Source organism: Eurosta solidaginis, chromosome 1 (genome assembly GCF_040869045.1).
Source record: "Eurosta solidaginis isolate ZX-2024a chromosome 1, ASM4086904v1, whole genome shotgun sequence".
Classification (NCBI taxonomy): Eukaryota; Metazoa; Arthropoda; class Insecta; order Diptera; family Tephritidae; genus Eurosta; species Eurosta solidaginis.
Genome location: NC_090319.1, coordinates 93,860,598 through 93,885,700, shown reverse-complemented (window position 1 = coordinate 93,885,700; position 25,103 = coordinate 93,860,598). Strand labels below are relative to the sequence as shown.

General features: G+C 37.6%; 1 protein-coding gene across 16 annotated transcripts in view; it reads left to right on the top strand.

Annotated features, from left to right (window-relative positions):
- Positions 1-6,395: 6,395 nt before the first annotated feature.
- The window catches only part of sqz (squeeze), a 62,504-nt gene continuing 43,796 nt past the window's right edge, over positions 6,396-25,103 (top strand). Inside the window, exons 1-3 of one of the 16 annotated variants that reach the window (XM_067759162.1) lie at positions 6,446-6,513; positions 6,702-6,845; positions 7,234-7,543. The gene's annotated coding sequence lies outside the window, so the exon portion shown is untranslated. The other 15 variants (XM_067759161.1, XM_067759167.1, XM_067759163.1 and 12 more) reach the window with 15 other exon arrangements.

Below are 25,103 nucleotides of genomic sequence, written 5' to 3'. Positions count from 1 at the left end.
TAATAAGTATTTTAAAAGGGAGTGGGCCTTAGTTCTATAGGCGGACGGCTTTTCGAGATATCGCCATAAAGGTGGACCAGGGGTGACTCTAGAATTTGTTTGTACGATATGGGTATCAAATGAAAGGTGTTAATGAGTATTTTAAAAGGGAGTGGGCCTTAGTTCTATAGGCGGACGGCTTTTCGAGATATCGCCATAAAGGTGGACCAGGGGTGACTCTAGAATTTGTTTGTACGATATGGGTATCAAATGAAAGGTGTTAATGAGTATTTTAAAAGGGAGTGGGCCTTAGTTCTATAGACGGACGGCTTTTCGAGATATCGCCATAAAGGTGGACCAGGGGTGACTCTAGAATTTGCTTGTACGATATGGATATCAAATGAAAGGTGTTAATGAGTATTTTAAAAGGGAGTGGGCCTTAGTTCTATAGGCGGACGGCTTTTCGAGATATCGCCATAAAGGTGGACCAGGGGTGACTCTAGAATTTGTTTGTACGATATGGGTATCAAATGAAAGGTGTTAATGAGTATTTTAAAAGGGAGTGGGCCTTAGTTCTATAGACGGACGGCTTTTCGAGATATCGCCATAAAGGTGGACCAGGGGTGACTCTAGAATTTGTTTGTACGATATGGGTATCAAATGAAAGGTGTTAATGAGTATTTTAAAAGGGAGTGGGCCTTAGTTCTATAGGCGGACGGCTTTTCGAGATATCGCCATAAAGGTGGACCAGGGGTGACTCTAGAATTTGTTTGTACGATATGGGTATCAAATGAAAGGTGTTAATGAGTTTTTTAAAAGGGCGTTGGCCTCAGTTCAATAGGTGGACGGCTTTTCAAGATATCGCCATAAAGATGGACCAGGAGTGATTCTAGAATTTGTTTGTACGATATGGGTATCAAATGAAAGGTGTTAATGAGTATTTTAAAAGGGAGTGGCCTTAGTTCTATAGACGGACGGCTTTTCGAGATATCGCCATAAAGGTGGACCAGGAGTGACTCTAGAATTTGCTTGTACGATATGGATATCAAATGAAAGGTGTTAATAAGTATTTTAAAAGGGAGTGGGCCTTAGTTCTATAGGCGGACGGCTTTTCGAGATATCGCTATAAAGGTGGACCAGGGGTGACTCTAGAATTTGTTTGTACGATATGGGTATCAAATGAAAGGTGTTAATGAGTATTTTAAAAGGGAGTGGGCCTTAGTTCTATAGACGGACGGCTTTTCGAGATATCGCCATAAAGGTGGACCAGGGGTGACTCTAGAATTTGTTTGTACGATATGGGTATCAAATGAAAGGTGTTAATGAGTATTTTAAAAGGGAGTGGCCTTAGTTCTATAGACGGACGGCTTTTCGAGATATCGCCATAAAGGTGGACCAGGGGTGACTCTAGAATTTGTTTGTACGATATGGGTATCAAATGAAAGGTGTTAATGAGTATTTTAAAAGGGAGTGGGCCTTAGTTCTATAGGCGGACGGCTTTTCGAGATATCGCCATAAAGGTGGACCAGGAGTGACTCTAGAATTTGTTTGTACGATATGGGTATCAAATGAAAGGTGTTAATGAGTATTTTAAAAGGGAGTGAGCCTTAGTTCTATAGGCGGACGGCTTTTCGAGATATCGCCATAAAGGTGGACCAGGGGTGACTCTAGAATTTGTTTGTACGATATGGGTATCAAATGAAAGGTGTTAATGAGTATTTTAAAAGGGAGTGGGCCTTAGTTCTATAGGCGGACGGCTTTTCGAGATATCGCCATAAAGGTGGACCAGGGGTGACTCTAGAATTTGTTTGTACGATATGGGTATCAAATGAAAGGTGTTAATGAGTTTTTTAAAAGGGCGTTGGCCTCAGTTCAATAGGTGGACGCCTTTTCGAGATATCGCCATAAAGGTGGACCAGGGGTAACTCTAGAATTTGTTTGTACGATATGGGTATCAAATGAAAGGTGTTAATTAGTATTTTAAAAGGGAGTGGGCCTTAGTTCTATGGGTGGACACCTTTTCGAGATATCGCCATAAAGGTGGACCAGGGGTGACTCTAGAATTTGTTTGAACGATATGGGTATCAAATGAAAGGTGTTAATGAGTATTTTAAAAGGGAGTGGGCCTTAGTTCTATAGGCGGACGGCTTTTCGAGATATTGCCATAAAGGTGGACCAGGAGTGACTCTAGAATTTGTTTGTACGATATGGGTATCAAATGAAAGGTGTTAATGAGTATTTTAAAAGGGAGTGAGCCTTAGTTCTATAGACGGACGGCTTTTCGAGATATCGCCATAAAGGTGGACCAGGGGTGACTCTAGAATTTGTTTGTACGATATGGGTATCAAATGAAAGGTGTTAATGAGTATTTTAAAAGGGATTGGGCCTTAGTTCTATAGGCGGACGGCTTTTCGAGATATTGCCATAAAGGTGGACTAGGAGTGACTCTAGAATTTGTTTGTGCTATATGGGTATCAAACGAAAGCTGTTAATGAGTATTTTAAAAGGGAGTGAGCCTTAGTTCTATAGACGGACGGCTTTTCGAGATATCGCCATAAAGGTGGACCAGGGGTGACTCTAGAATTTGTTTGTACGATATGGGTATCAAATGAAAGGTGTTAATGAGTATTTTAAAAGGGAGTGGGCCTTAGTTCTATAGGCGGACGGCTTTTCGAGATATCGCCATAAAGGTGGACCAGGGGTGACTCTAGAATTTGTTTGTACGATATGGGTATCAAATGAAAGGTGTTGATGAGTTTTTTAAAAGGGCGTTGGCCTCAGTTCAATAGGTGGACGCCTTTTCGAGATATCGCCATAAAGGTGGACCAGGGGTGACTCTAGAATTTGTTTGAACGATATGGGTATCAAATGAAAGGTGTTAATTAGTATTTTAAAAGGGAGTGGGCCTTAGTTCTATGGGTGGACGCCTTTCCAAGATATCGCCATAAAGGTGGACCAGGGGTGACTCTAGAATTTGTTTGTGCGATATGGGTATCAAATGAAAGGTGTTAATGAGTATTTTAAAAGGGAGTGGGCCTTAGTTTTATAGGTGGACGCTTTTTCGAGATATCGCCATAATGGTGGACCAGGGATGACTCTAGAATTTGTTTGTACGATATGGGTATCAAATGAAAGGTGTTAATTAGTATTTTAAAAGGGAGTGGGCCTTAGTTCTATGGGTGGACGCCTTTTCGAGACATCGCCATAAAGGTGGACCAGGGGTGACTCTAGAATTTGTTTGTACGATATGGGTATCAAATGAAAGGTGTTAATGAGTTTTTTAAAAGGGCGTTGGCCTCAGTTCAATAGGTGGACGCCTTTTCGAGATATCGCCATAAAGGTGGACCAGGGGTGACTCTAGAATTTGTTTGTACGATATGGGTATCAAATGAAAGGTGTTAATTAGTATTTTAAAAGGGAGTGGGCCTTAGTTCTATGGGTGGACGCCTTTTCGAGATATCGCCATAAAGGTGGACCAGGGGTGACTCTACAATTTGTTTGTACGATATGGGTATCAAATGAAAGGTGTTAATGAGTATTTTAAAAGGGAGTGGGCCTTAGTTCTATGGGTGGACGCCTTTTCGAGATATCGCCATAAAGGTGGACCAGGGGTGACTCTAGAATTTGTTTGTACGATATGGGTATCAAATGAAAGGTGTTAATGAGTATTTTAAAATGGAGTGGGCCTTAGTTCTATGGGTGGACGCCTTTTCGAGATATCGCCATAAAGGTGGACCAGGGGTGACTCTAGAATTTGTTTGTACGATATGGGTATCAAATGAAAGGTGTTAATGAGTATTTTAAAAAGGAGTGGGCCTAAGTTTTATAGGTGGACGCTTTTTCGAGATATCGCCATAAATGTGGACCAGGGATGACACTAGAATGCGTTTATACAATATGGGTATCAAACGAAAGGTGTTAATGAGTATTTTAAAAGGGAGTGGGCCTTAGTTCTATGGGTGGACGGCTTTTCGAAATAACGATATAAAGGTGGACAAGGGGTGACTCTAGAATTTGTTTGTACGATATGGATATCAAATGAAAGGTGTTAATGAGTATTTTAAAAGGGAGTGGGCCTTAGTTCTATAGGTGGACGCCTTTTCGAGATATCGCCATAAAGGTGGACCAGGGGTGACTTTAGAATTTGTTTACGATATGGGTATCAAATGAAAGGTGTTAATGAGTATTTTAAAAGGAAGTGGGCCTTAGTTCTATAGGTGGACGCCTTTTCGGGATATCGTTATAAAGGTGGACCAGGGTTGACTCTAGAATGCGTTTGTACAATATGGGTGTCAAATTAAAGGTATTAATAAGAATTTTAAGAGGGAGTTGTGGTAGTTGTATATGTGAAGGCGTTTTCGAGATTTCGACCGAAATGTGGACCAGGGTGACCCAGAACATCATCTGTCGGGTACCGCTAATTTATTTATATATGTAATACCACGAACAGTATTCCTGCCATGATTCCAAGGGCTTTCGATTTCGCCCTGCAGGACTTTTTCATTTTCTTCTACTTAATATGGTAGGTGTCACACCCATTTTACAAAGTTTTTTTCTAAAGTTATATTTTGCGTCAATAAACCAATGCAATTACTATGTTTCATCCCTTTTTTCGTATTTGGTATAGAATTATGGCATTTTTTTCATTTTTCGTAATTTTCGAAATCGAAAAAGTGGGCGTGGTCATAGTCGGATTTCGGCCATTTTTTATACGAATACAAAGTGTGTTCAGATAATTATGTGAACTGAGTTTAGTAAAGATATATCGATTTTTGCTCAAGTTATCGTGTTATCGGAAGGACAGACGATATTCTGTGTATAAAAACTGGGCGTGGCTTCAACCGATTTCGCCCTTTTTCACAGAAAACAATTAGGGTCCTTGGATCTAAGCGCCTACCAAATTTCACAAGGATTGGTAAATATTTGTTCGACTTATGGCATTAAATGTATCCTAGACAAATCAAATGAAAAAGGGAGGAGCCACGCCCATTTTTAAATTTTCTTTTGTTTTTGTCTTTTGTTGCATCATATCTTTACTGGAGTTGAATGTTGACATAATTTACTTATATACTGTAAAGATATTAAATTTTTTGTTAAAATTTCACTTTTTTTTTAAAGTGGGCGTGTTCGTGCTCCGATTTTGCTAATTTTTATTAAGCATACATATAGTAATACAAGTAACGTTCCTGCCAAATTTCATCATGATATCTTCAACGACTGCCAAATTACAGCTTGCAAAACTTTTAAATTACCTTCTTTTAAAAGTGGGCGGTGCCACACCCATTGTCCAACATTTTACTTATTTTCAATTCTGTGTCATAAGCTCAACCCACCTACCAAGTTTCATCGCTTTATCCATCTTTGGTAATGAATTATCGCACTTTTTCAATTTTTCGAAATTTTCGATATCGAAAAAGTGGGCGTGGTTATAGTCCGATATCGTTCATTTTAAATAGCGATCTGATATGAGTGCCCAGTAACCTACAAAATTCGTCAAGATACCTCAAAATTTACTCAAGTTATCGTGTTAACGGACGGACGGACGGACGGACATGGCTCAATCAAATTTTTTTTCGATACTGATGATTTTGATATATGGAAGTCTATATATATCTCGATTCCTTTATACCTGTACAACCAACCGTTATCCAATATTTATTATACTTAATATACTCTGTGAGCTCTGCTCAACTGAGTATAAATATTGAGCAGCACTGTTTAAGAATATAACATTTGAGTTTGCCCCGAAATGCAACTGGAAATAAGTCATGAGTAGTAGACCTCCCTTCTGCCTTGCTGTCGGACGTCATTTCGAAAAAATTTAAAAAAGGGCGGTAAATGTTCCCGAATCCTGCACAAAATTTTGATATTTCACTACCAGGGACCACACTTTTCCCCAAATAGAATAAGTACTTAATAAGTGTTGTTAAAACCAAGTGACTACGGAAAAAACCTCGGTTTCATAAATCGGCAAAAGTTGGTGAATCGCGCTACTGGAATTCAAGGCTGTTCATCTTACTTGGATCAAATAAAATCGTTATTAGCTTACTTAAGAGGAGTAGCTGCATCATACTAAACTTATATCAAAATCTAAAAGAAGTATGCATTTTTTACTGAAATATCATCAACACAGGAGGGATTCCTATGTAAGGTTTTCGGTACCCGCAACTATACCTTATACCATATTTACACAACACTGTTGTGAAAAAATTGAGAGTCAAACGCTAATGAATATTTTCAACGACAAGACCGCTCTCTTTCCACTCTCTGAACAGCTACAACAATGAACTACGCCAGCGTCAGCTAACATTGCAGGCAGCGACGTTGGCGTTAGCGCTACCACCAGCTGAGCAGAGGCCAATTTGAAAAAATTGTGATGTGATTTTTTTTTGCTGCTTGCGACAGTCAAGTTTTTGCTTTGACAGCGAACGGACACAGTTTTTTTATGGAGTAGGTGTGTAAAGTCTAGTTGTGCGTGTATGTGTTGTGCTGTAACAAAAAAAAAAATAGAATTACAGCAAGATACAAAAAGTTGTAAATGAAAACATTCTACTTTGAAAAAAACAGGAATACATACAAATTACAAATGCACATAAATTCACGTACATATGCATGTGGAAACCTAGATATTTTCTATGCATTTTTCGCACGTGTTTTTTGCAAATTAGGAAAAAAGTAAAAAAATACTTGATTTGATTTTTTTTATTCTATTTTTTCGGTAGTGCAGTGCAAACAAACGCGGCCATTTTTTCCTTGCACAGTTTTTTGTGGCTACTTAAATGTGTACGTGTTTTTTTTTTGTATGTCGTGTATTTCATGCTATGGTGTGCCGAAAATCCAAAAAAAAAAGTAATAGGAGAAATAAAGTAAGAGAAAATTGAATCGGGGAAATAGGAGTAATGACAATAGTACAAAAAAAAAACAAATTAAGTGTGTCTATTTTTATTCTTCTTTGCGTTTCATACTTCTGTGTGTGCTTGTGTAAGGGCGCGCTGGTTGTAGGAGGTTGATTTCATGGCAAGTGGAGTGGGAGAACTGAAGTAGCGTAGAAGCCAAGTACAATTTTGTATTCGCTGCAGAAACGTACATTTTTTTCGCTTAGCGAATCCTGCAAAGGTGCGCGACAAAAATAAAAAAAAGCAACAACACTAAAAAGATACAAAAAACATAGGTAATAGACAAGCATCAGTGTAAAAGGCAAAGAGAAAAAACTAAAAACCTATCCATACTAATTTTTAAATTCTCATTTTTTAGGACATCATAATCGCAAATATACATATAAAGATAACCACGAAGTATTAAAAAGTAAAAGTCCATTCGCCTTTGTTTATCGATATTTTTCAGTGATAGTTAAAAAAAAAAAAAAAGAAACCGTGTAAATTCGATGATAAATTACTTGTGTGATGAAATTTCAAAAAGGCTATTGAACCAGTTCAAACGCTACTGGCACGTGTTTTGTTTAATCTATCAACTAGTACCGCTGAAATTATAATAAACAGTTATTTACAAAGAGTGTGGCGCCGCAGCTAATAACACATTCCTAAGAAGTTTAGTTGGAAGTTCGGTAAGTAGGTATTATATATATATTATTTTCAAATAATTTTTATACTCAGCTGAGCAGAGCTCACAGACTATATTAATTTTGTACGCATAACGGTACCCCGTAACGGCATAAACTAATCGAGATAGATATAGACTTCTTCTATGTATGTATTTATTTATTTATTAGTCTACAATTAAAAAATGTATACAGACTAAAATCTTCAATTTACTTAAAATATGTAGTATATGCGATATAAATAACATATTTATTCTACAAATTTATAAGATGGATAGATTGTTGTGCATCAATTCTTATACGTATGCCCAAGCAGGCAGCCGTCGTGAGGATCTCTGAAGGACGAGAATTGCTCAGAAAGGAGCTGTGTGCCCTTTAGGGAGCCGACGTAAAGCGCTCATAAAGGAGCCAACGGGAAATGCTCATAAGGGAGCTGTTTGCCCAGTAGGAGGCTCTCGTGAGCTCTAATGTATGTTGTAGATGACGGAGTGACCGGTACGTTTTTGTAATGTATTTATTAGGCGTACGATCTTATAACACGTTTATGTGTTTTGATTTGCCGGTGCTTACATTAGATAAGCATTTTCTAATTTAGGTTAAATAGTATAATTTTCTTTATTAAGAAAGGCGAGTCTGAAATATCGAAATTGATGTAGTGCTTGTTGAAATCCAGACACAAACAACGAAAAGCTTCGTTCATTTCAAAATTAGATCTGCATGTACTCAGGAAGTGGTTGAAAATGTCTTGATGGCCTCATAGGGACATTAATCTTTATCTCACTAAGTAAAAATGGGCTATTCACAATCCCTCCCAATAATTTCACCATGAACAATACACCCAACATTTCCCTGCGGCTCTCAAGGGAAGGAAGGTTAATAAGCTTCAACCCGCTATTATATGATGGAAGATTCCTTGTTGGATCCCACGATAAGTGACTTAACGCAAAAAGCAGGAACTGTTTTTGAACCGAGTCCAGCTTGTCACGATAAATCTGATACCGCGTTTAGTGAAAGGTAACACACCTCTAGGTCGAGTCACACAAGTTTCAATATGATATTTGAAGTACGATGAGGGGTCTTTAAAGATCACTTTTTGCTTCCTTCCTGTTAAGTAAGTGGAGATCCATCCTAGAAACGTCGATGAGAACCCCATAGAGTTAAGTTTTTTAATAAGAATTGTATGAGAAACTTTAGCAAAGCCATGCTAAAGTCTGTGTAAATTACATCTGTTTGAAGGTTATTTCTAAAGTTTCTACAGACTTGCGTTGTGAACTCAAGCCAATTTGATTCGGTTGATACCAAATGATCTGGGCGAAAGAAGAAATTCATTTAGCCATGTCTGTCCGTAAACACGATAACTTTAGTAAATTTGAGGTGTCTTAATGAAATTTGGTATGTAAGTTCCTGGGCACTCATCTCAGATCGCTATTTAATTTGAACGAAATCGAACTATAACCACGCCCACTTTTTCGACATCGAAAATTTCGAGAAACCGAAAAAATGCGATAATTCATTACCAAAGACGGATAACGCTATGATACTTTGTAGGTGGGTTGACCTTATGACGCAGAATAGAAAATTAGTAAAATTTTGGACAATGGGCTTGGCACCGCCCAGTTTTAAAAGAAGGTAATTTAAAAGTTTTGCAAGCTGTAATTTGTCAGCTGAGTATGTAATGTTCGTTACACCCGAATTTAGCCTTCCTTACTTGTTCAATTAAATATTTAGGCCGTGATTAATACCTACTTACAGATATTTACCACGCAAATTATTTTGTTAATATCTACTTAAACGATCTTCGATCTTCTAGATATTTAATCATCGCCTACTTGATTGTCGTCGGTCCTGAACTATTAGATCTTTACGGTGTTTGGAGTTTTTGGTAATAGTCTAGAACAGGGGGTCAATTCTCTAACTGTGTAAAACTGAAAAATGTACACCCTATTGAAAACTCATTTGCACACAATATTTACACTTTAAATTTTCATGCGATTCAGTAAAGTATTGTGCGCATTGTTTTGCTGAATGAGCGCTGAATGTAAAAGTCTTATGTCAGTGAGCAAATGTTTATGTTGTTGTTCATCAAACGCCATGATAAGAAAAAGTTATTCTGCAACAGTCCGTATAAGTTTTGAATGTCACAATAGGGTACACTGGCTGTCAAACAAACTCACGCAGTTTTTATCAGTGAGTTTTCTTGCTTACATTTTTGCTTCACAGAATTAGAATTTCAAAGTTTACACAATTTCTTGTGTACACTTTAAAACTCACAGATGGTGAATAGGGCCTCAGGGCTCCACTGCTAATACGCATCCAAAAATACCCAATGAGGTTTCAAAAAACACGTATTGACCTCGACAACAATATTCCGAAGTCGGAAAAGAAAAATGTTAACTCGTTCAAAAATTATTACCAAAAAATGACCCTGGGTCCCTACGAAACCGGGGGATGGGATCCATTGTATTTTTGCGCAGAACACGTTTCTGCGTTGAAGGCCTTCGGCCGCGCTTATCAAAATTACCCTGACCGGTCCACCAATCGGGTGGGATCAAAACTAAATGCGTGCAAAACCTATGAGCAAGGATCGAGATATTCAAAAAATCGTATTTGTGGTCCGATTTGGCTCCTATTTGGAACAAATATTACATAGGTTGTCAGGAAAGAGACCTTGTAATGAGGCACTAAATGAACTAAATACAATGAGTTCACAAAAAATTTGAAAGGGTGAGCAAAAAAAGTGGTGAAGTGACATGATAAGGTAAAGTCTCGCGAGCTTTTCAGAAAGTGTTTTAGGAAATTTTTAACTCGCTGCCGACAAATACCAACGCTACCGACTCTTCATTATTGACGAAAAATAACACACAGCAACTAAGATATGATTTGTAATCAATGTTGCAAAAAAAACAATTGTTTTTGATGTTGCGCATTTGCCATGACGTAGCACATGCATAGCCGTTATAAGTTTTTGGCGTTTTGTATAAAAATATTACACCAGTTTGCAAATACCATGATGCTAGACCATTTGCACAAAATCCTTAACTCCCATATTTAAAAAGAAAAAAGTTGCTTACGAGCCGTAGCTTATGTTTGCTATAGCAACGTTTCAAACATCAAATTCACAAAGTTCTGAACTCCCTTATTGATAGTGATTGCTTGCTTTATAGAGAAAGTGCATAAATATAAGATACAGGCTTTTTTCGTGCACACCCTTTATATTTTAATCGGTTGATATATACATGATGCACATTAGACTGGGTCGAAAAAATGTTGCTAATGTCCGCCCCTAAATTTAAAGATTATGTTGAGGGTTTCGGGAAAATTTTTTAAAATTTTTTTTGATCCTTCGAAATACAACCGAAAAGGTTTTTTCGTTGTAACTTGGCTATTTGACGTCCGATTTTTAAAATTGATATGTCATTATTTTGGCCTTGAGAAGCTTCACATTTCCGTTTAATGTCCTTTGAAGCTATGAAGTCGTTTACACATGGTTAGGTCAGCTAACAAAATTTTATAGCACTTTCAATATTTATTGCAACTGTTATTTTACCTGATTCTTATTATACTTAGACCTGAAACTCATGATATTTTTGGAGGAAAAATTATTATTAGGGTTTGCATTGAAAAGTTAATAAAGATATGCGAAATATCATGAATAGGGGAAGTCAAAGTAAATAAGTAAGTCAAACCTGTTGTTTCGTATTTATAATAATAACACTATGTGACAAAATCAACTTTTTTTCTGGGTATTGGACAAAACCGCTATGTCCGTTTTTCGAACTAAGCCTCCAAAAAATACTTATCGGCTTTCGAAGTTCGAAATTCTACATTTCGAAATTTTCTTTTTTTGTTAACGCGTTCAGCAAATTGAAATTGAAAAAAAAGAAAATTTCGAAATGTGGAATTTCGAACTTCGTAAGCCGATAAGTATTTTTTGGAGGCTTAGTTCGAAAAACGGAGATAGTTCTTCGTTTACTTAAACCTCAATCTCTACAAAAAAGTAGGCTTTGTCCAATACCCAGAAAAAAAGTTGATTTTGTCACATAGTGTTATTATTATAAATACGAACCAACAGGTTTGACTCACTTATTTACTTTGACTTCCCCTATTCATGATATTTGGCATATCTTTATTAACTTTTCAATGCAAACCCTAATAATAATTTTTCCTCCAAAAATATCATGAGTTTCAGGTCTAAGTATAATAAGAATCAGGTAAAATAACAGTTGCAATAAATATTGAAAGTGCTATAACTTCTTTGTTTATAATTTTAGTAATATGGTTTTAAAGCAACATTTTCTTGAATTCTTAAGTAATTTCGTTTGGTAAGGAAAAAAAGGATACATTGGGGGGGGTTAAATTTTGTTAGCTACCTAACCATGTGTAAACGACTTCATAGCTTCAAACGACATTAAACGGAAATGTGAAGCTTCTCAAGGCCAAAATAATGACATATCAATTTTAAAAATCAGACGTCAAATAACCAAGTTACAACGAAAAAACCTTTTCGGCTGTATTACAAAGGATCAAAAAAAATTTAAAAAAATTTTTCTGAAACCCTCTCAACATAATCTTTAAATTAAGGAGCGGACATTAGCAACTTTTTTTTTTTGTATGGGGTCCAACCCAGTCTAATGCGCATATAAGTGTAGCAAAGAAACCGATATTTTTTATAAAAAAGTTACGATAAATAATTTCCTCATTTAAGTTTTATTATGCATGTTTCCTCTTGATGTTTCCAAAATCCCGTATTTGTGGGCTAAATTTTATATTTGTCCCGTATTTCTGTAAAATAAATCTGTCGTTCTAAGTACTATCTTTATCATTTATAATAATCATGGTACAGTAGTAAGTTTTTGATATTAAAACACGACACTGTAACCCAATCATCGTTTTAATCAAGAAATAGCAACATATACGAGACTTGTCAGCTCATGTTATGAGTTATGGGTTTCATGTTGTTTTCCGAACATACTTATCGTCGATACGAGTAACAGTGCAAAACGACTCAAACATGCGTTTGTCAAGTATCATTCACTTCTCAATATATGTACCTCATTCGCTTTTTGGTACCTTGCCTTGACTTGTCTCGTTTCGCCCCATTCTAATTGGGACGCTTCAAAATAAAAGTTTTATAACGTTCAAAAGATGTTAACGAAAAACCGAAAAATGACCCCGGAGTGCTCCAACACCGGTGGTTGGATCCATAGTATTTTTTCGCAGAACTTCTTTATGCATTGGCGGCCTTCGGTCGCGCCTTTCAAAAAATTACCCTGAGTGGGTTCAACACCGGTTCGGACACCGAAACTGTATCCGCGCAAAAAATTTTACGCACAGTTTTTTTGTGGTTACTACAAAATCATCAAAATTACAACAACCACATGCAAATTTTCAATTTTCTTTGCAAATATCACTGGAAAGAAATAAAATTTTCAATTTCCGCCTTCGGATGCGCGATCCTGTGTCCAAAGCGCGTCTTTTGACACCCCTCCCGATATTTTTGGACGTGTTTAAAGAGGGTCATGCTGTCGTATAGAATTACCAATGTACGGTTAAAGGTTTTCGCCGCTGTACCTCTATCAATGCTATTTGACTTGGATAGTAATTATATTTCTCTTTCTGGCTTCGTAATGTACAAAGTATTATCAGCCGAAAAAAAAAATAAATTTTTGCAGAGTTAATATATATATATGTAGGTAGGTGCTATCGTAATTGGGTTATCAACTCAATCAAAAATTTTTGAGGTTTTTTATAAATAATTGCTTATATTTCGCCTTTAATGCTATCTTCCTTCATCCTCGAAATGGGGAGTAAGACAGTAAATCCACAATAGTTAGTCTAGGCGTTCATATATTTTCCATCCCTAGGTACTGGATTATAAACTATAAAATTTTCACTTTTCTTTTTTATTTTGTGCTTCCAGTTAGAGATTACACGCTAGAGAGGGTTCTATGACTAGGAAAAGCATTGTCATCTCTAAAATTTGTTCATAATAACCGATTATCGTAGCAAAAAATTTGTATGGAAAATCTAGTTATTTAATTACCGTTTACGAATTCAGTACGAAAATGAAGTTAATATCGTTATATGTAAACTAGGCCAAAGACTCGAAAAGACTAGACAACACTGATGAAAACGGGTGGCCGTTTGAATTGACACGGAAAGGTAACAATTTATTGGTTCATCTCTAAAACTGGCGGGGCTTCTGTATTAAAATTATGGGATTTGAAGTTGTGGAAAAATGCAAACGACTGCATAGATGAATTCGCATTTAGTAATAAGCAGTTTGCAATCTGCGTACTTTAAAAAAGCATACATAAAAGAAATACAAAAAAAAAAAATAATTCATAAAGTACAGCGCACTTGGCGCCACCGCATATTTTCATTCATTTTCGCAATCGTTTGTATATTTTTGTTTTTACCTACATTTGCCCTTTGTACCTCTACGGTTGATACACCCAGCGCAAACTCTCATATACACACGTATAAGGCTTCCCATCCATCCACCCACCGCTCTCCATTTATCAGTCAACCCTTCGCGTTTTTTTTTTTTGTAAATGTTCATTTATAAACTTCACTGTGCAACATCGGAAAATTTTTTGTAATAAAATGAAAAAAAAAGTTGCAATGGATTTAAAAGTTTTTGTTCAAATTGTAATTTTAAAACGGGGTAATCAACCATGACATACTTATTATAAAAGGAATATATGTAAGGCCGAGCTGCTATTCCAACTTGCGTCGTGCTCCTTTTAAATATTCCTACAAATGGGCGGGACGGGACCTTCATCCCCACAGCGGGTTAGGGGGTCAGAATATACCCGCGGTAGGTATGACTGTCGTAAGAGGCGACTAAAATACCAGATTCAAGAGGCTGTGTAGCGCAACACTTCACGTTGCCAGCGCAATATATATGTAGCTTCTCCAAACCCAATTGTCAACCTCACCTATCCGCGGCAAATCCTGTTTCACTAACAGATGAGGCTCTGGCGACCCTAAGCTGGGGTTGGGGTGGGAGGGGATGGCCTGAAGGTTTAATGTGGCCACATAAATCGTTCCCGAGATGGTCGGGCTAGCACCTTAATGGTGCTGTGGTACCGGAGCGTACCGGGTCTGTATCCGGCAAAGGACCATCACATCGATAACACTCCCAAAGAGCAACCTTATCGCTACAACAACAACGGGACCTTCATGTTTTATGCGGACTCCGAACGAAACTTTGTCCGGGGCGTGAACCCAGGATATTTGGGGTGGTAGGCGGTAGCACGCTATCGCCACACCACGGCGACTAGCTGCACATAATTGAAGCCCTGAAGCTTAGTATTAATATAGAAAGAAAACTTATACGATTCTTGATATGTGGGTGGGGGGGGCAAAACTTTCTAATCAATTCCACATAGCTTGTTTCCCTTTTATATTTCTTATAAAAAATCTATTCAGGGCGTCATTTACCTCCAAAGAGAATTAAGACCAAGCAACAAAGATAAATTCAGATGCCAACTGAATGTTCTTTTATCAGTTGACGATGGAAACGAAAGTGATGGCAGCGACACAGTGACTGGACCTGAATACGCTCCATCAGATGATGAAGATGAAATAGCTGAGGAAGAGAATACAACGAACAAAATTGGTGAGAGCAGTGCTGCTGTTTCTTCTGATGGCGGAGTTTTTCCAGACGCAGATACTACACTTGCATCGGTTGTTGCATGTACATAAGTGAGCTGTACTTAATGAAAACATTACATTATCACCTAAATACGAAATACCTGCTGCCAGAAAAGGAAAGATATTATTGGAATTATCTCCTTTGGCTACTGAGTATGATGTCTTCAGTCATATTTTCCCATAGTGTTTGTACATTCGTATAGTTGCAAGTACTAACCAGAGGCTTCAAGAGCTCAATAGAGAGAATGGGTTAAAACAACGTACACGTCAACGCCAACAGATAAATAGATCTGAAACTATGTCATTCATTGTAGTGTCATTAATTATCTACTACAAGGACGATGCAGCTATAGGCGGATCCAGAGAGACACGTAAAAAAATCGGATAGTTTCGGTAGACACTATCGGCTTCATCGCTGGTAGCGCCTAGTGATTTTTTCTATATCCTACTTAAGTCAACCGAAAAAAAAATTATGTTAGCATTGCTCATCCATTCATCGGTCTATCCGTCAGCCTATTTGTGTGAGGGGTCTTCCGCTTTTTCCCCATGCATTTGGCGATGAAAAAAAATGTACATACATATATTGTTCATTAAAGTACAATTACACAGCAATTTCAGATATTAATTAATGGAGTTTGGACAATCGACTTCGCCGTTTTCGGAAATGGTTTCATATACAACTCAAAGTTCAAACATTAAAAAATCCATTAAGCTACATGGCTATCACCCGAACGAAAATTGTGGCACAGAGTACAGGAAAAGTGTAAAATGTGAAAAATTTGCCAAAAGACAGAAGGTTTGAACCTGGGTCAAATTTCTGTCAGAACGGAAAGGGCGACCCGGTAACTAAAGTTCAGGGAGTGCTCAGATTCTAGAGGGAAGTCGTATACGTCATCTTAAACGGAGGCAACGTTGAAGCACCCATCAAAGGTGATAACGTGTCACCCGCTCTTCACAAAAATTGCCTCTGGAACGTTCCGCGGTTAGTTCGGGACAAATCATGCACATCTATTTTATTTTTAGACCTTAACTAAAGAAAGCCTATAACTTTTTCAGACTGCGGTTTTACTGTATTAGTATTGTGTGGTACATGTCTAAATAAAACTAGAAACCTGCTTTTGAAATATTTGTACATATATGTGTGTGAAAAATATCAAAAAATACCCATTTGTACGGGACACAAATCAGACAGGTGAAATTTCAGAGAAACGAATAATATAAAACAAGTAAGGAAGGTAAAGTTCGGGTGTAACCGAACATTACATACTCAGTTGAGAGCTATGGTGACAACATTAGGGAAAATCATCATGTAGGAAAATGAACCGAGGGAAACCCTGGAATGTGTTTGCATGACATGCGTATCAAATGAAAGGCATTAAAGAGTATTTTATGAGGGAGCGGGCCGTAGTTGTATAGGTGGACGCCATTTAGGGATATAGCCATAAAGGTGGATCAGGGTTGACTCTAGAATTTGTTTGTACGATATGGGTATCAAATGAAAGGTGTTAATGAGTATTTTAAAAGGGAGTAATCCTTAGTTCCATAGGTGGATGCCGTTTCGAAATATCGCCATAAAAGTGGACCAGGGGTGACTCTAGAATGTGCTTGTACGATATGGGTATCAAATTAAAAGTATTAATGAGGGTTTTAAAAGGGAGTGGTGGTTGTTGTATAGGTGGTCGCCTTTTCGAGATATAGCCATAAAGGTGGACCAGGGGTGACTCTAGAATGCGTTTGTACGATATGGGTATCAAATGAAAGGTGTTAATGAGTATTTTAAAAGGGAGTAATCCTTAGTTCCATAGGTGGACGCCGTTTCGAGATATCGCCATAAATGTGGACCAGGGGTGAACCTAGAATTTGTTTGTACAATATGGGCATCAAACGAAAGGTGTTAATGAGTATTTTAAAAGGGAGTGGGCCTTAGTTCTATAGGTGGACGCCGTTTCGAAATATCGCCACAAAGGTGGACCAGGGGTGACTCTAGAATGTGTTTGTACGATATGGGAATCAAATTAAAGGTATTAATGAGGGTTTTAAAAGGGAGTGGTGGTTGTTGTATAGGTGGTCGCATTTTCGAGATATCGCCATAAAGGTGGACCAGGGGTGCCCTAGAATTTGTTTGTACAATATGGGTATCAAAAGAAAGGTGTTAATGAGTATTTTAAAAGGGAGTAATCCTTAGTTCCATAGGTGGACGCCGTTTCGAGATATCGCCATAAAGGTGGAGCAGGGCTGACCCTAGAATTTGTTTGTACAATATGGGTATCAAAAGGAAGGTGTTGATGAGTTTTTTAAAAGGGAGTAATCCTTAGTTCCATAGGTGGACGCCGTTTCGAGATATCGCCATAAAGGTGGGCCAAGGGTGACCCTAGAATATGTTTGTGCAATATGGGTATCAAACGAAAGGAGTTAATGAGTATTTTAAAAGGGAGTGGGCCTTAGTTCTATAGGTGGACGCCTTTTCGAGGTATCGCAATAAAGGCGGACCAGGGGTGACTCTAGACTTTGTTTGTGCGATATGGGTATCAAATGAAAGGTGTTAATGAGTATTTTTAAAAGGGAGTGGGCCTTCGTTCTATAGGTGTTCGCCTTTTCGAGATATCGCCATAAAGGTGGACCAGGGGTGACTTTAGAATGAGTTTGTACGATATGGGTATCAAATTAAAGGCATTAATGAGAGTTTTAAAAGGGAGTGGTGGTAGTTGTATATGTGAAGGCGTTTTCCAGATATCGACCAAAATGTGGACCAGGGTGACCCAGAACATTATCTGTTGGATACCGCTAATTTATTTATATATGTAATACCTGCCAAGATTTTAAGGGTTTTTTATTTCGCCCAGCAGAACTTTTTCATTTTCTTCTACATAATATGGTAGGTGTCACAACCATTTTATAAAGTTTTTTCTAAAGTTATATTTCGCGTCAATAAAACAATCCAATTACCTTACCATGGTTCATCCCTTTTTTCGTATTTGGTATAGAATTATGGCATTTTTTTCATTTTTCGTAATTTTCGAAATCGAAAAAGTGGGCGTGGTCATAGTCGGATTTCGTTCATTTTTCACACCAAGATAAAAAGAGTTCAAGTAAGGACGTGAACTAAGTTCATTAAAGATATGTCGATTTTTGCTCAAGTTATCGTGTTAACGGCCATGCGGAAGGACAGACGGACGACTGTGTATAAAAACTGGGCGTGGCATCAACCGATTCCGCCCATTTTCACAGAAAACAGTTAACGTCATAAAATCTATGCCCCTACCAAATTTCAAAAGGATTGGTTAATTTTTGTTCGACTTATGGCGTTAAAAGTATCCTAGACAAATTAAATGAAAAAGGGCGGAGCGACGCCCATTTTGAAATTTTCTTTTATTTTTGTATTTTGTTGCACCACATCATTACTGGAGTTGAATGTTGACATAATTTACTTATATATTGTAAAGATATAAAATTTTTTGTTAAAATTTTACTTTGAAAAAAAATTTTTTTTAAAAGTGGGCGTGGTCCTTCTCCGATTTTGCTAATTTTTATTAAGCGTACATATAGTAATAGGAGTACCGTTCTTGCCAAATTTCATCATGATATCTTCAACGACTGCCAAATTACAGCTTGCAAAAGTTTTAAATTACCTTCTTTTAAAAGTGGGCGGTGCCACGCCCATTGTCCAAAATTTTACTAATTTTCTATTCTGCGTCGTAAGTTCAACTCATCTAGCAAGTTTCGTCGCTTTATCTGTCTTTTGTAATGATTTATCGCACTTTTTCGGTTTTTCGAAATTTTCGATATCGAAAAAGTGGGCGTGGTTATAGTCCGATATCGTTCATTTTAAATAGCGATCTGAGATGAGTGCTCAGGAACCTACATACCAAATTTCATCAAGATACCTCAAAATTTACTCAAGTTATCGTGTTAACGGACGGACGGACGGACATGGCTCAATCAAATTTTTTTTCGATCCTGATTATTTTGATATATGGAATTCTATATCTATCTCGATTCCTTTATATATGTACAACCAACCGTTATCCAATCAAACTTAATATACTCTGTGAGCTCTGCTCAACTGAGTATAAAAACAATAAAAAAAACTATATTTGGTAGTAGTTGTGTCGAGGTTTGCTAAAATAACAAAACATGTGAATACATTTACATTTTCGAAAAAAAAAAAAAAAAAATTGTGTTTAACAAGTAAGGAAGGTTAAGTTCGGGTGTAACCGAACATTACATACTCAGTTGAGAGCTATGGAGACAAAATAAGGAAAATCACCATGTAGGAAAATGAACCTAGGTTAACCCTGGAATGTGGTTGTATGACATGGGTATCAAATGGAAGGTATTAAAGAGTATTTTAAAAGGGAGTGGGCCATAGTTCTATGGATGGACGCCATTTAGGGATATCGCCATAAAGGTGGACCAGGGCTGACTCTAGAATATGTTTGTACGATATGGGTATCAAACGAAAAGTGTTACTGAGCATTTTAAGAGGGAGTGGGCATTAGGTCTATAGGTGGACGCCTTTTCGAAATGTCGCCATTAGGGTGGGCCAGGGGTGACTCTAGAATGTGTTTGTATGATATGGGTATCAAATGAAAGATGGTAATGAGTATTTTAAAAGGGAGTAATCCTTTGTTCTATAGGTGGACGCCTTTTCGAGATATCGCCATAAAGGTGGACCAAGGGTGACTCTAGAATGTTTGTACGATATGGGTATCAAACAAAAGGTGTTACTGAGCATTTTAAGAGGGAGTGGGCATGAGGTCTATAGGTGGACGCCTTTTCGAGATATCGTCATTAGGTTGGGCCAGGGGTGACTCTAGAATGTGTTTGTACGATATGGGTATCAAACGAAAGGTGTTACTGAGCATTTTAAGAGGGAGTGGGCATTAGGTCTATAGGTGGACGCCTTTTCGAGATATCGCCATTAGGGTGGGCCAGGGGTGACTCTAGAATGTTTGTACGATATCGGTATCAAACGAAAGGTGTTACTGAGCATTTTAAGAGGGAGTGGGCATTAGGTCTATAGGTGGACGCCTTTTCGAGATATCGCCATTAGGGTGGGCCAGGTGTGACTCTAGAATGTGTTTGTACGATATGGGTATCAAATGAAAGGTGGTAATGAGTATTTTAAAAGGGAGTAATCCTTAGTCCTTTTCGAGTAATCCTATATCCTTTTCGAGATATCGCCATAAAGGTGGACCAAGGGTGACTCTAGAATGTTTGTACGATATGGGTATCAAACGAAAGGTGTTACTGAGCATTTTAAGAGAGAGTGGGCATTAGGTCTATAGGTGGACGCCTTTTCGAGATATCTCCATTAGGGTGGGCCAGGGTGACTAGAATTTGTTTGTACGATATGGGTATCAAACGAAAGGCGGTAATGAGTATTTTAAAAGGGAGTAATCCTTAGTTCTATAGGTGGACGCCTTTTCGAGATATCGCCATTAGGGTGGGCCAGGGGTGACTCTAGAATGTTTGTGCGATATGGGTATCAAACGAAAGGTGTTACTGAGCATTTTAAGAGGGAGTGGGCATTAGTTCTATAGGTGGACGCCTTTTAGAGATATCGCCATTAGGGTGGGCCAGGGGTGACTCTAGAATGTTTGTACGATATGGGTATCAAACGAAAGGTGTTACTGAGCATTTTAAGAGGGAGTGGGCATTAGGTCTATAGGTGGACGCCTTTTCGAGATATCGCCATTAGGGTGGGCCAGGGTGACTCTAGAATGTGTTTGTACGATATGGGTATCAAATGAAAGGCGGTAATGAGTATTTTAAAAGGGAGTAATCCTTTGTTCTATAGGTGGACGCCTTTTCGAGATATCGCCATTAGGGTGGGCCAGGTGTGACTCTAGAATGTTTGTACGATATGGGTATCAAACGAAAGGTGTTACTGAGCATTTTAAGAGGGAGTGGGCATTAGGTCTATAGGTGGACGCCTTTTCGAGATATCGCCATTAGGGTGGGCCAGGGGTGACTCTAGAATGTTTGTACGATATGGGTATCAAACGAACGGTGTTACTGAGCATTTTAAGAGGGAGTGGGCATTAGGTCTATAGGTGGACGCCTTTTCGAGATATCGCCATTAGGGTGGGCCAGGGGTGACTCTAGAATGTTTGTACGATATGGGTATCAAACGAAAGGTGTTACTGAGCATTTTAAGAGGGAGTGGACATTAGGTCTATAGGTGGACGCCTTTTCGAGATATCGCCATTAGGGTGGGCCAGGGGTGACTCTAGAATGTTTGTACGATATGGGTATCAAACGAAAGGTGTTACTGAGCATTTCAAGAGGGAGTGGGCATTAGGTCTACAGGTGGACGCCTTTTCGAGATATCGCCATTAGGGTGGGCCAGGGGTGACTCTAGAATGTGTTTGTACGATATGGATATCAAATTAAAGGTATTAATGAGGGTTTTAAAAGCGAGTGTCCCTTAGATCTATATGTGAGGGCGTTCTCGCGATATCGACCAAAATGTGGACCAGGTGATCCAGAAAATCATCTGTCGGGTACTGCTAATTTATTTATATATGCAATACCACTAACAGTATTCCTGCCAAGATTCCAAGGGCTGTTGATTTCGCCTTGTAGAACTTTTTCATTTTCTTCTACTTAATATGGTAGGTGTCACACCCATTTTACAAAGTTTTTTCCAAAGTTATATTTTGTGTCAATAAACCAATCCAGTTACCATGTTTCATCCCTTTTTTCGTATTTGGTATAGGATTATGGCATTTTTTCATTTTTCGTAATTTTCGATATCGATAAAGTGGGCGTGGTTATGGTCGGATTTCGGCCATTTTTTATACCAAGATAAAGTGAGTTCAGATAAGTACGTGGGCTAAGTTTAGTAAAGATATTTCGGTTTTTGCTCAAGTTATTGTGTTAACGGCCGAGCGCAAGGACAGACGGTGGACTGTGTATAAAAACTGGGCGTGGCTTCCACCGATTTCGCCCATTTTCACAGAGAACAGTTACCGTCATAGAATCTATGCCCCTACCAAATTTGAGAAGGAGCCACGCCCATTTTGAAATTTTCTTTAATTTTTGTATTTTGTTGCATCATATCATTACTGGAGTTGAATTTTGACTTAATTTACTTATATACAGTAAAGATATTAAATTTTTTGTTAAAATTTGAATTAAAAAAATTTTTTTTTAAAAAGTGGGCGTGTTCTTCATCCAATTTTGCTAATTTTTATTTAGCACATACATATATAGTAATAGTAGTAACGTTCCTGCCAAATTTCATCATGATATCTTTAACGACTGTCAAATTACAGCTTGCAAAACTTTTAAATTACGTTCTTGTAAAAGTGGGCGGTGCCACGCCCATTGTCCAAAATCCTACAAATTTTCTATTCTGCGTCATAACGCCAACCCATCTACCGAGTTTCATCGCTTTAACCGCCTTTGGCAATGAATTATCGCATTTTTTCGGTTTTTCGAAATTTTCGATATCGAAAAAGTGGGCGTGGTTATAGTCCGATATCGTTCATTTTAAATAGCAATCTGAGATTAGTGCCAATCTACGTTCCAAATTTCATCAAGATACCTCAAAATTTACTCAAGTTATCGTGTTAACGGACGGACGGACGGACATGGCTCAATCAAATTTTTTTTCGATACTGATGATTTTGATATATGGAAGTCTATATCTATCTCGATTCCTTTATACCTGTACAACCAACCGTTATCCAATCAAAGTTAATATACTCTGTGAGCTCTGCTCAACTGAGTATAAAAATAAATTGTTTTTACGGGACACGTGTGCATCAAGTTTCGATTTTTGCTTATATTATATAGCGTAGCGTTTCTCAATTTGAAAACTTTCTTTTCGTCTGTGATTTCTAGTGTATTTTTGCCAATGAAAATTCATCTGCCTTGCAAATGCCGTCCGGAGTTGGCGGGAAATATGTAGGTCCCGCCGCCTGTAGGGAAAATTAAAAGGAGCACGACGTTAATTTAAAGAAAAAATAGGCCTAAATTCTCTTCTGAAAATTTACTCCAGTTTACTTATATTCACATACATATTCCATTCCATGTACAGGTTTAGTCTATGTAAAGAAATTAATATTCTGAATTTTTTCTAGCTGATCATGAATAATAAAAATGCGAAGGAATAAAAAACTGGTGACCATGATGAAATGAATATTCAGGTGTTCTCATCCCGTTGACGTTTCCCTTATTCTGACAAGTTCGGCATGCATAATTTAGAGGAATGTCTATCATACATAAATGCCTTTGAATTCTACAAAGATCGGAGTATATTTTACTATACGTTTAGAAATATAATAACTATGTAAGCCGCTACCAGAATTTTTTAAGACATAAACGTAAATTTGTATTCCCAAAAAGATTATAGACAAAATTTTGCAGAAAACATAATTTTTTGAGGAAATTTGTACGAAAAATTTAGCTATAAAAATTTAGTACAAATAAATACTGGCAAATAGAGCTGCCGAGAAAGTGAGGTTGTGTTTTTGACATTATCTTTATTATTTCATCATTATGGTTACTAAGAAATTATTGAGAATTAATTGATGTTTCAATATTTTTTCATTTTTTGCCATACCATTTTTTTTTTAACTTGTTTTTCCTCAAGCTGATTATGATTTGATAAGTTGGGGTGTGATATATTTAAAATATATTTGCATTGAAAATTAATAAGCAAAGCAATTAGAAAATCGGCTGAAATTTACGATTTTTCATGTAATGCTCGTGCTATAAACTTTGTCATTGTACTTTTAAGCAAGATTTTTGTTCGACACACGTAATCAAAATTCGTTTAAGCACTAGCGGTGGTGGATACCAATGTGCCAAAGATGAAATTAAAACCAAAAAAACTTCGGTAAAAGTCTAGTTGAGGGGTCGACTCCTAATACGTTACCAAAAATATCGAGAGAGGTATCAAACGACGCGTCTTGATATCAGTATTAGTAATCCGAAGGCGGAGAGTAAAAATTTAACTCGCTCAAAAGGTATTAACGAAAAACCGAAAAAAGACCCGCGGGTCCTTCCGAAACCGGGGGTGGTATCCATAGTATTTTTACGCAGAACACTTTTCTGCGTTGGCGGCCTTCGGCCGCGCTTATAAAAAATAACCCTGGGTGGGTCCAACACCGGTTTGGAGACCAAAACTACATATATCCGCGCAAAACAGTTATGTTCACAATTTGTTTTTGTGGGTACACAACATTACAACAACCACATGAAAATCGCAAACTTCAACTGAAAATATCTCCGGACAGAGATACAATTTTTATTTTCCGTCTTCGCATTATTTTTCTTGAGATTAATACGCGTCTTTTGATATTCCAGTTACCGGACGCTTATGATCTAAAATAATAATATTTGTTTTGTTACGTTTTACAACGTTTTATAACGTTGCTTTTATTTTTGTTTTATATTTAAACCAAAACTCCAATAAATAAAAAATTTAAATTTAAATATTTCATTAATTTCAATACATTTTAGCTGAAAACATACCTACGTAGTAATTAAACATTATACAAATGCCACAGTCAGAGACTGCTTCGAAACTTCGCTCATCTTGTTCCCGTTGAAAATCGGAGTCTTAGCGTTAGCTCCCTTTAGTATCATCGATTAAGCTGGAGTCTAATTTTTATCTCCCTTGTGCCCTCTCAAGTCATTATTGTGGTATTCTTCCTATATTACAACTTTTGAGGTACATGGCTTTCCAGTACTTATATTTTCCTCTTCGAACCGCTATGCGGATTTTGAGGTTTGGTTCCTGTCATTCCCGGTTCTTGAACTAGAGCGTTTACCCTCCCCCTTATGCCTCTTAAAATCATGCTTGTCAGTTACAGTCGATCGCTGCCTCTTGACTCTAGGAGTTTCTTCCTCTTCGATGCGGTTGCAAAATTGAGGGTTATTCGCAGCAAAGCTT